This window comes from Nymphaea colorata, unplaced genomic scaffold (assembly GCF_008831285.2).
Source record: "Nymphaea colorata isolate Beijing-Zhang1983 unplaced genomic scaffold, ASM883128v2 scaffold0115, whole genome shotgun sequence".
In the NCBI taxonomy this organism is placed as follows: Eukaryota; Viridiplantae; Streptophyta; class Magnoliopsida; order Nymphaeales; family Nymphaeaceae; genus Nymphaea; species Nymphaea colorata.
This window is the reverse complement of record NW_022204621.1, coordinates 13870-21441: the sequence shown is the minus strand read 5'-3', so window position 1 is coordinate 21441 and position 7572 is coordinate 13870. Positions and strand designations below refer to the sequence as shown.

The 7572-nt window shown below is 52.2% G+C and overlaps 1 pseudogene; it reads left to right on the top strand.

Annotated features, from left to right (window-relative positions):
• Positions 1-565: 565 nt before the first annotated feature.
• LOC116268109 (phosphatidylinositol 4-phosphate 5-kinase 2-like) lies at positions 566-1408 on the top strand (annotated as a pseudogene).
• The last annotated feature ends 6164 nt before the right edge of the window (positions 1409-7572 follow it).

The following is a 7572-nucleotide window of genomic DNA, read 5'->3' as shown; positions in this document are numbered from 1 at the left end:
TCGAGGAAGAGGCTGCCTCCTCGAAGGAGAATAAGTACACCGGATGCAACTGCAACAAGAGCATGTGCCTCAAGATGTACTGTGCCTGCTTCTCAGTGGGCAAGATGTGCGATCAGGTAGCTGTTACTCGACTCAGACCTGCCTCTGCCAGTCCTGCAAGAACGCCAGCGACAACATGTAGCGCTCCTAGGCAATAAACTAGGTGATAACTCGCGACCCGCACGCCTTCTCGCGCAGCCACGCCGAGGCCGACTTCACAGAGTGCAACTGCAACTGCCGCAAGTCCTTCTGCCTCAAAAAATACTGCGACTGCTACCGGCGCGGCAGGCAGTGCGGACAGACCTGCCAGTGCTTCGGATGTCACAACCGCGACTCGGAGGAGTAGAAGCTGGAACGGAGCACTCCCAGCAAGCTGGCGAAGGGGGAGTGATGATTTTTTCTAGAGCATAGTATGTCGGCGTCAATTATATTGGGTGGTAAGTGGTTATAGGCTGGCTCATGGAATATATCGTAACGAGATTGTAATTCAAAACTTATGGGAAATCAATGCGAGTCCTGCCAAACCATGGAGCACGAAGCCAAGGACACCCTAGTTCTAGATCCCAAGGAGGACTACAGCCTGCAGCCCGAAGACTTCTACAATGACATAACGAGGAAGGTGGCCATGCAGCTGGGCCCCTTCAAGGCCAACGACGAGGATCTTCCGCCCTTCATTTCCAAGGGGCCCATCAAGATGTAGAACGGAGCGATGTACATCGGCCAGTTCAGCAACGGCATGCGCAACGGCAAGGGAAAACAAGTATGGCCTGACTTCACGCTCTACGAGGGCTACTGGGTCGACGATCGCGCCCACGGAAGAGGCAGACTCATCCACGCCAACGGAGACGTCTACGAGGGCGAGTGGAAGGACGATAAAGCGCACGGAAACGGTGTATACACCAGAACCGATGGCTCCAGCTACACCGGACAGTGGTCGTAGGATCTGCAGCACGGATACGGAATCGAAAAGTGGAACGATGGCTCATCCTACGAGGGGAGCACTTCGAGGGATTCAAGCAGGGCACGGGAAATTCACGTGGGCGGACGGATCGGTCTACGAGGGCAACTTCGAGAAGAACCTGATGGAGGGCTTCGGCAAGATCGCATGGCCTGACGGAAGGAGTACGAGGGACATTGGAAGAACAACAAGATGCACGGCAAGGGCGTCTTCAAGTGGCCGGACGGGAGGATCTACGAGGGCGATTACGTCGACGACAAGAAGGAGGGGATGGGGAAGGTGACGTGGCCTGACGGGAGGGTGTACGAGGGCATGTGGTTCAACGGCATGCAGCACGGCGAGGGCAAGTACAAGGGCAAGGACGACATCTGGAAGGAGGGCGTCTGGGAAAACGGCAAAAGAGTCAAGTGACGTTTAATGCTTATATTTCCACCATCATACCATATGAATGGGAAAGAGAAAATATGGATCATTTGGGAGCGATGAAGATCTCGCCGAAGTGAGAGGGGTTTTGCTGGTGCAAAGGGAACTCCATATGCAGCAATTGGTAGAAAAGCTCACCCTTTATCTGCTTGCTTATCTTCCTCTTCTTGCAGAATTGGTGAAAGCCGATCTTTGGCTCGATGAAAAGCTCGCCTTCCAAAACGTGAGTAAGCTTGGCCTGCAGAGCAGCTGCAACCGTCGGATTGTTTTACTAGCCTATCGTGAAACTGGATTCCATAGTAGTCTGTCCATAAGGTATTTCATTTTGCTGCTGCTAATAATCTAATTGCTTTAGTATATTGACTGATGATTATTGGCTCTTCTCTGCTTGATCTTGTCTGCCAACTTCAGCCTCATTTATTTGCTATTCCTGAGGAGCGGGTTGAGTTCCTTCATCCTCTGTTCGAAGTTTTGGACGTCGAGCATGCTGCCCTCGTTCTCTCTCGCCATCTTGACCTTGGTGGACAGCTTCTCGATCATCTGAATCTTGAGAGTGCCTTCGTTGAGGTCGATTTCTTCGTCCCTCACCACTCTCCCTCCGCTTCGTGCTGCTCCTCCGCCTGCGCGTGTTGTTGAGGGAAGTTTTGCTGATGATGCTGGCATTGACTTAGGGGAGAGTGCCTTATAGCATTTTGCGGTAGGTCTGCATCTTCTGAGCCGCGGTGGCGTTCTGCAGCTATTAGGAGCTGCTGCTGTTGGCGAGGAGGGTGCTTTCCTCCTTGTTGATCATCTCGATGAGCTCAGGCGGCAGGGGAGGCAGGGCGGTGGTGAGGTTGTTCTAGACCATAGTCGGCTCCCTCCTAGGAGTAATTATCTGGGGGAATTGCTGTGGAAAGACTGATTTGGACTGCTTCCGCCAGCATCTGGTCGAGCGTGAGTTACTTACGCTTGCTGCGTGCCTACTGCTAGCGTGGCTTCCTGCCTGTGGATGGCTTGGCGAGCGGTCTTCTCCGGTCGGGCAGGAAGGGATCGTAGCAGATTTCCCTTTTGAGCTTGCTGACCACCTCCACCCAGGCTTTGGTAGCATTGAGTATGAAATTGGCTGCAGAGGCGATCGCCGTCATCCGCTGCGCCAGACTGCCTTCCTTCTTGCTGCGGTGGAGCGCATGGACCAGAGCCACGATTTGCTGCAGAGAGGGGTGCTTATTGGAGTATAGTTCGGAGAGGCACAACGCCACATCTCTTTCCATGGCTGCTTTGAATAATAATAATCGTTAGGTTGGCCAACTGGAAGTCCAACTTGCCAAAATACTCCACTGTTCTGTCGAGCTCAGAATCCGTCCATTTGCGACGGCGGAGGGGATTATAAGTGTAATGATAAGTGTGGGGGTGAGCTTATTGATCATATTATAATGTTCTTTACAAATAACTCCAAAACAAAAAGAACAAACCTATACTCGCACTTCCAACGGCGACTGTTGCGGCCTGCCGACGTCCCTGTTCGTTCTCTCTGCTGGTTGCTCGAGCCTTTTCGCCAAATATTGGGGGGAATTGTCGTTGGGACGGGTGTTATATTATGAGTTTTTGTTACTCCAGGTTGTATATAATTATTTATCGTCCAAAAACGCAGCGATGTAGGGCAAGACCGATAAACCAGCCTACGGTTACATCGTTTCTCCGGGCAACAACTCCACAGCCATAGAAACCGCCCTCAAGAAAAGAAATGTCTGGCAACCGCTTTCCCCCGAGAAGGAACTGCTCTCGGCCTCCTTCCTCTGGCGACAGCTCAACTACAGCGCCAAGGTCTATGAAGATTTCGAAGAAGTGCTCAGAGCCTATCCCAACAGACACGTAAGATCGCATTCACTTAGGTATTGCTCAACCACTTTGAAATGAACACGTCATCACCACCAAGTCCGGCCTTCTCAAGACACTCAAGTACTACTACACACACGAGCTTTCCCTATCTTAGCGCAGCTGTCACATCCACGATGTAATTCCCACCTCTTTCCTGTAATTCTCTCTCGATCCAGTCTCCACGCCCACAAGGACGACACCGAGTACAAGGACTTCGTGTAGAAGTTCAACCAAATCGAGCGCAAAAACTACCACAAGGAAAAAGTTCCAGAGAAGCACCTATAAAAGAACGTATGGTTCATCAAACCGGAATCCGACAACCAGGGCAAAGGCATCATCCTCTCCAGCAACTTCAAAGAAATCGAAGCCTTCCTCGTCTCCAAACCCGTCAACTCCGGCTGGTAGCGAAAGACATATTCAGGATCGCCCAGAAGGCCATCGAGAAACCGCTGCTCTACCACGGCAGGAAGTTCGACATCAGAGTGTGGGTGCTTGTCACTCCGCATTTCGAGATTTACTACTACACTACTCCCTACATGCGGACCTCTTCGAGCGTGTACACGACCGACTCGCTGAACAGCTAGATCCACCTGACCAACAACTGCCAGCAGAAGCACTTCACCGAGTACTCCAAGTACGAGGAGGGAAACACCATCCCCATGAAGGAAACGCTGCTCCAGTACATATAGACGCTGCCCGACGGGGCCGGGAGGGCGCAGGAAATCGTCGACGACACCATCCTACGGATGAAGGAGATCATCATCGACACCCTCATGAGCGCGCGCGTAAGCAGGAATTCTATGCAGAAGTACTTCGGGAAGGGCAGCAAGAAGAAGGAATTCGAGCTGTTCGGCTACGACTTCCTCATCGACGAGGACTACCGCACCTGGCTGCTGGAGGTCAACAACAATCCCTACCTGGGAGTTCCCAACGCCTTCATCAAGGAACTGCTCCCCCTCATGATCGACGAAATGATGGAGCTGGTCATCGATCCCATCTTCCCCCCGAAGGCTACATCCCCGTTGCCGAGAAGAGGTTTGAACTCATCTACAAGGAGGCCTCGTCCTTCCGCATTTCGCCAGTGCGCGTGATGTCCTCCTCCAACGACAACAAGTACCTGCCCAAGAGGGACAAGAGCTACTCCAAGCAGAAGTCCCTAGCTGCGGAAAGAGTGGTCAAGAGCGAAGTCTATAACCTGAAGGACGACAAGGCAATCAAGCCCATCTACTCCACCCTGCTGAGTCCATCAGGTACCTGCTGACAACTACTGCTTCAACGATCTAGATCCCTTCATGACTCCAGTCACCCTCCTACTCGGCTCCAATGCACTCGCGTAAGAACCCATGCTCGAAAGCAGCCTCAAGAAATTGAAGCTGGTGACTGACTCCCGCATCGCCAAGATCCTCCTCTAGCCAAAGATATACGAGCTTGCCTGCAACATAATCGGCCAGGAGAAGTATAGTCAGCGCATCAAGCTCCAGCTGCTAGCCGGTTTCACCAACGCATGCAAGACCTTCAAGGCCAAGATCTTCGTGCAGAAGAACCTGCTTCCCCTCGTCTGCTAGAGTCTCCGCAGCTACAAGGACCAGGCATAGGAGAGCTACCTCTAGGGGTGATGAAGCTGCTCATCGCGGCTGGAGGGTACTTCGACCGCTCCATCTTCATCCCCGGCCAATCGCGCGAAAACGAGTTCGTGCGGGAACTCTTTATCAAATCCAACTCCCTGAAGCTGCTCCTCTATCTCAAGAAGAAGTACCCCAAGATCTGCACCAACGAGCTCAACGCCTTCGTCGACAACCTCTCAGAACGGGACTGGGAGCTCTTCTACGAGGCCAGCGGAAACAAGGCCAAGCGCTGCTACAGTCCCAAGGTGAACACTGCTCCCGAGAACGAGGAGGAAACCATCATCATCAACGCCAACGCAGTCGGGGAGGACAAGCCTCGCGTTCTCACCCTCCGCCAAAACGCAGAAATCAAGAACTTCAGGACCAGGAGGCTTTCCGGCATCGCTCCCCTCAAGAAATAGTGATTTTTCTGCTCTAATAACTCTTTACGCTCTAATAACTACCCCTTCCCCACCCATCCCCATCCCATATACAATAGCAGTACTCGTTTGTTTAAATAACATTCACTGTGCCTTGGAGGGGCTTTCTGACAATTTGACGAAGCGGTTCTTCTTCTTATCGTAGGTCTTCTGGTAGAAGGTGAGTTTTTCTGCGATGTGCTGGTCCCACTTCTCCTGCATCTTGTAGTTGAGCCTGTGTTCGGTCTCGTTGTCGTACTGGCGTTCGACTCCAGATACTCCTTGATGGTGCGATCGAAGGTCTGCGCGACCAGGTCCTCGAAGCGTTCGTGGGAGTTCTTCTTCTTGCTGTCGATGCGGCGGAGAAATTCGAGCACGCAGAGGGCGCCGATGAGGTAGTGGCCCTGCTAGTGGTTGAGCAGGTGGTCGCACTTCCTCTCGTGGCGCACCCACGACCGCTTGCTGGTCAGCAGCGACACCTGCACCCGCTGCTTCTCGTAGTCGGTGATGCGGTACTCGATCGACCAGAAGATGTGCGCCGACCAGGGCAGCCGCTCGTCCACCTCGCCCGGGAAGTCCGACCAGCTCAGCGCACGGATGGCGAAAGTGGGCCCGAACTTCATCGGCAGCAGAGTTGAAGGGTTCTGCATGATCGAACAATAAAATAAATAACATCTCTCAGAAACCGACGTTAATTCAATCCCAAGCTACTGTGGACTGCATACCTATGGATAGCAGAGAAGGGAAAGAGGGGAAAATGAAAGTAGGGACTTTGGAAGGCGTCGGGAGAGGAGATAGGGCGGAAATGGTAGAAAAGTATTGATATTTAATAGGACGAACGTTAACATATTAACTGCAATAAATCTCTATTAAACCGAGAGGAAAGTCGGTTGGTGATAGTTTCGAATCTGAGCGTTAGGTGATTGATCAAGTATTATCCTCCACAAGTAATCCCCCTATTCCATTAATTTCATCAGTTTCCTTGGTATGGTCCAAATTAAGCTTGATCTTCTATCGGCCTCCGCATATATTCGCTATTCGGGCCAGCTGTTCTCGCTTTTGGTCTTTAGAATAATAATTTCGAAGCATGCCGCACCCAAGGCAGGACAGAAGCTCTTCCCGCTGCTAGCGATCCAAGAGCAACAACCACAGCAAGCAAAAACACACATTAAACAAGCCTTAACGCCCTTCCTCCAAGGCCACGAGCTGCGCTCCTTTTAGGAACGCTATCCATCCCCCCAGCAGAGACACAAACAGCAGGAACAGCATTGCACCCGATGCGAAGGACTGCTGCGGAGGGGGAAGGAACGGGAGAATCACTTTAAGCAAATCGTTGCCATCTACCACTCGGAGATCGACAAGCTGAAGGAGGTCAATGAATCGCTACGGTAACAGCTGGAGGCCTTGCACCAGCAGCACCAGCAGGCCATGCAGGAAGCGGAGGAACTGAGACAGGTGATCTCCGATTGCCAACCGTATAAGTCGGCGGTGAAGGAGCCAGAGGAAGGAGGTGGGATCAAACGCAGGAAATAACTGGAACTTTGCATCTCCCCCATCGAAAAGGGAAAGGACCCATTATCATTCAACGCATTTCCTAGAAGCTGCTTTCTGAGCTCTAATCCCCCACCTTTTCTCAGCTATTGGCGGCACTCCCCAAGCCTCCAACTTGGATCCCCCATAGGCCTTGCAGGCAAACGAAAAGTAAAATGCTCTTCGAGCCGAGTTCGACCGTCTAATGGGGTAATGCGAGTCCACATCCAACCGTTCCAAGAAGACGACGCTGCGCAAGCAGATGGCCTCTATCGCCAACCAGCTCTCAGCCTGGGCAGAACTTGATAATATTTATTCCGATTAATTTTACACATGAGCAAGGACAAGCACAAGTACACTGGGTATCCCTTCCCATAGCTAGCTTCCCCGGAGACTGCTCCGAAGAACAGCTGAAGGCGCTCCAGCAGTTCAAAACCGTCGTTGCGACTGCCAACGGAGGAGCGCTGGACCCGCGGTGGGACGAGGTGTATCTGTTGCGGTTCCTGCGCGCGCGCAAGTTCAAACTCAAGGAGACCGAGTAGATGTGGCGCAACTTCATCGCATGGAGGGTCAAAAACAACGTCGACAACATACATGTAACCACCAACCCATGCAGGTCTACTACTTCCCCGAACTGCTCCAGCTTCGCAAGCTCTTCCCCCACGGCTACCATAAATACGCACGCAATGTATGCCCCGTCGACTATTCAGCACTCACCCATCTACATGGAGAGACTAGGATT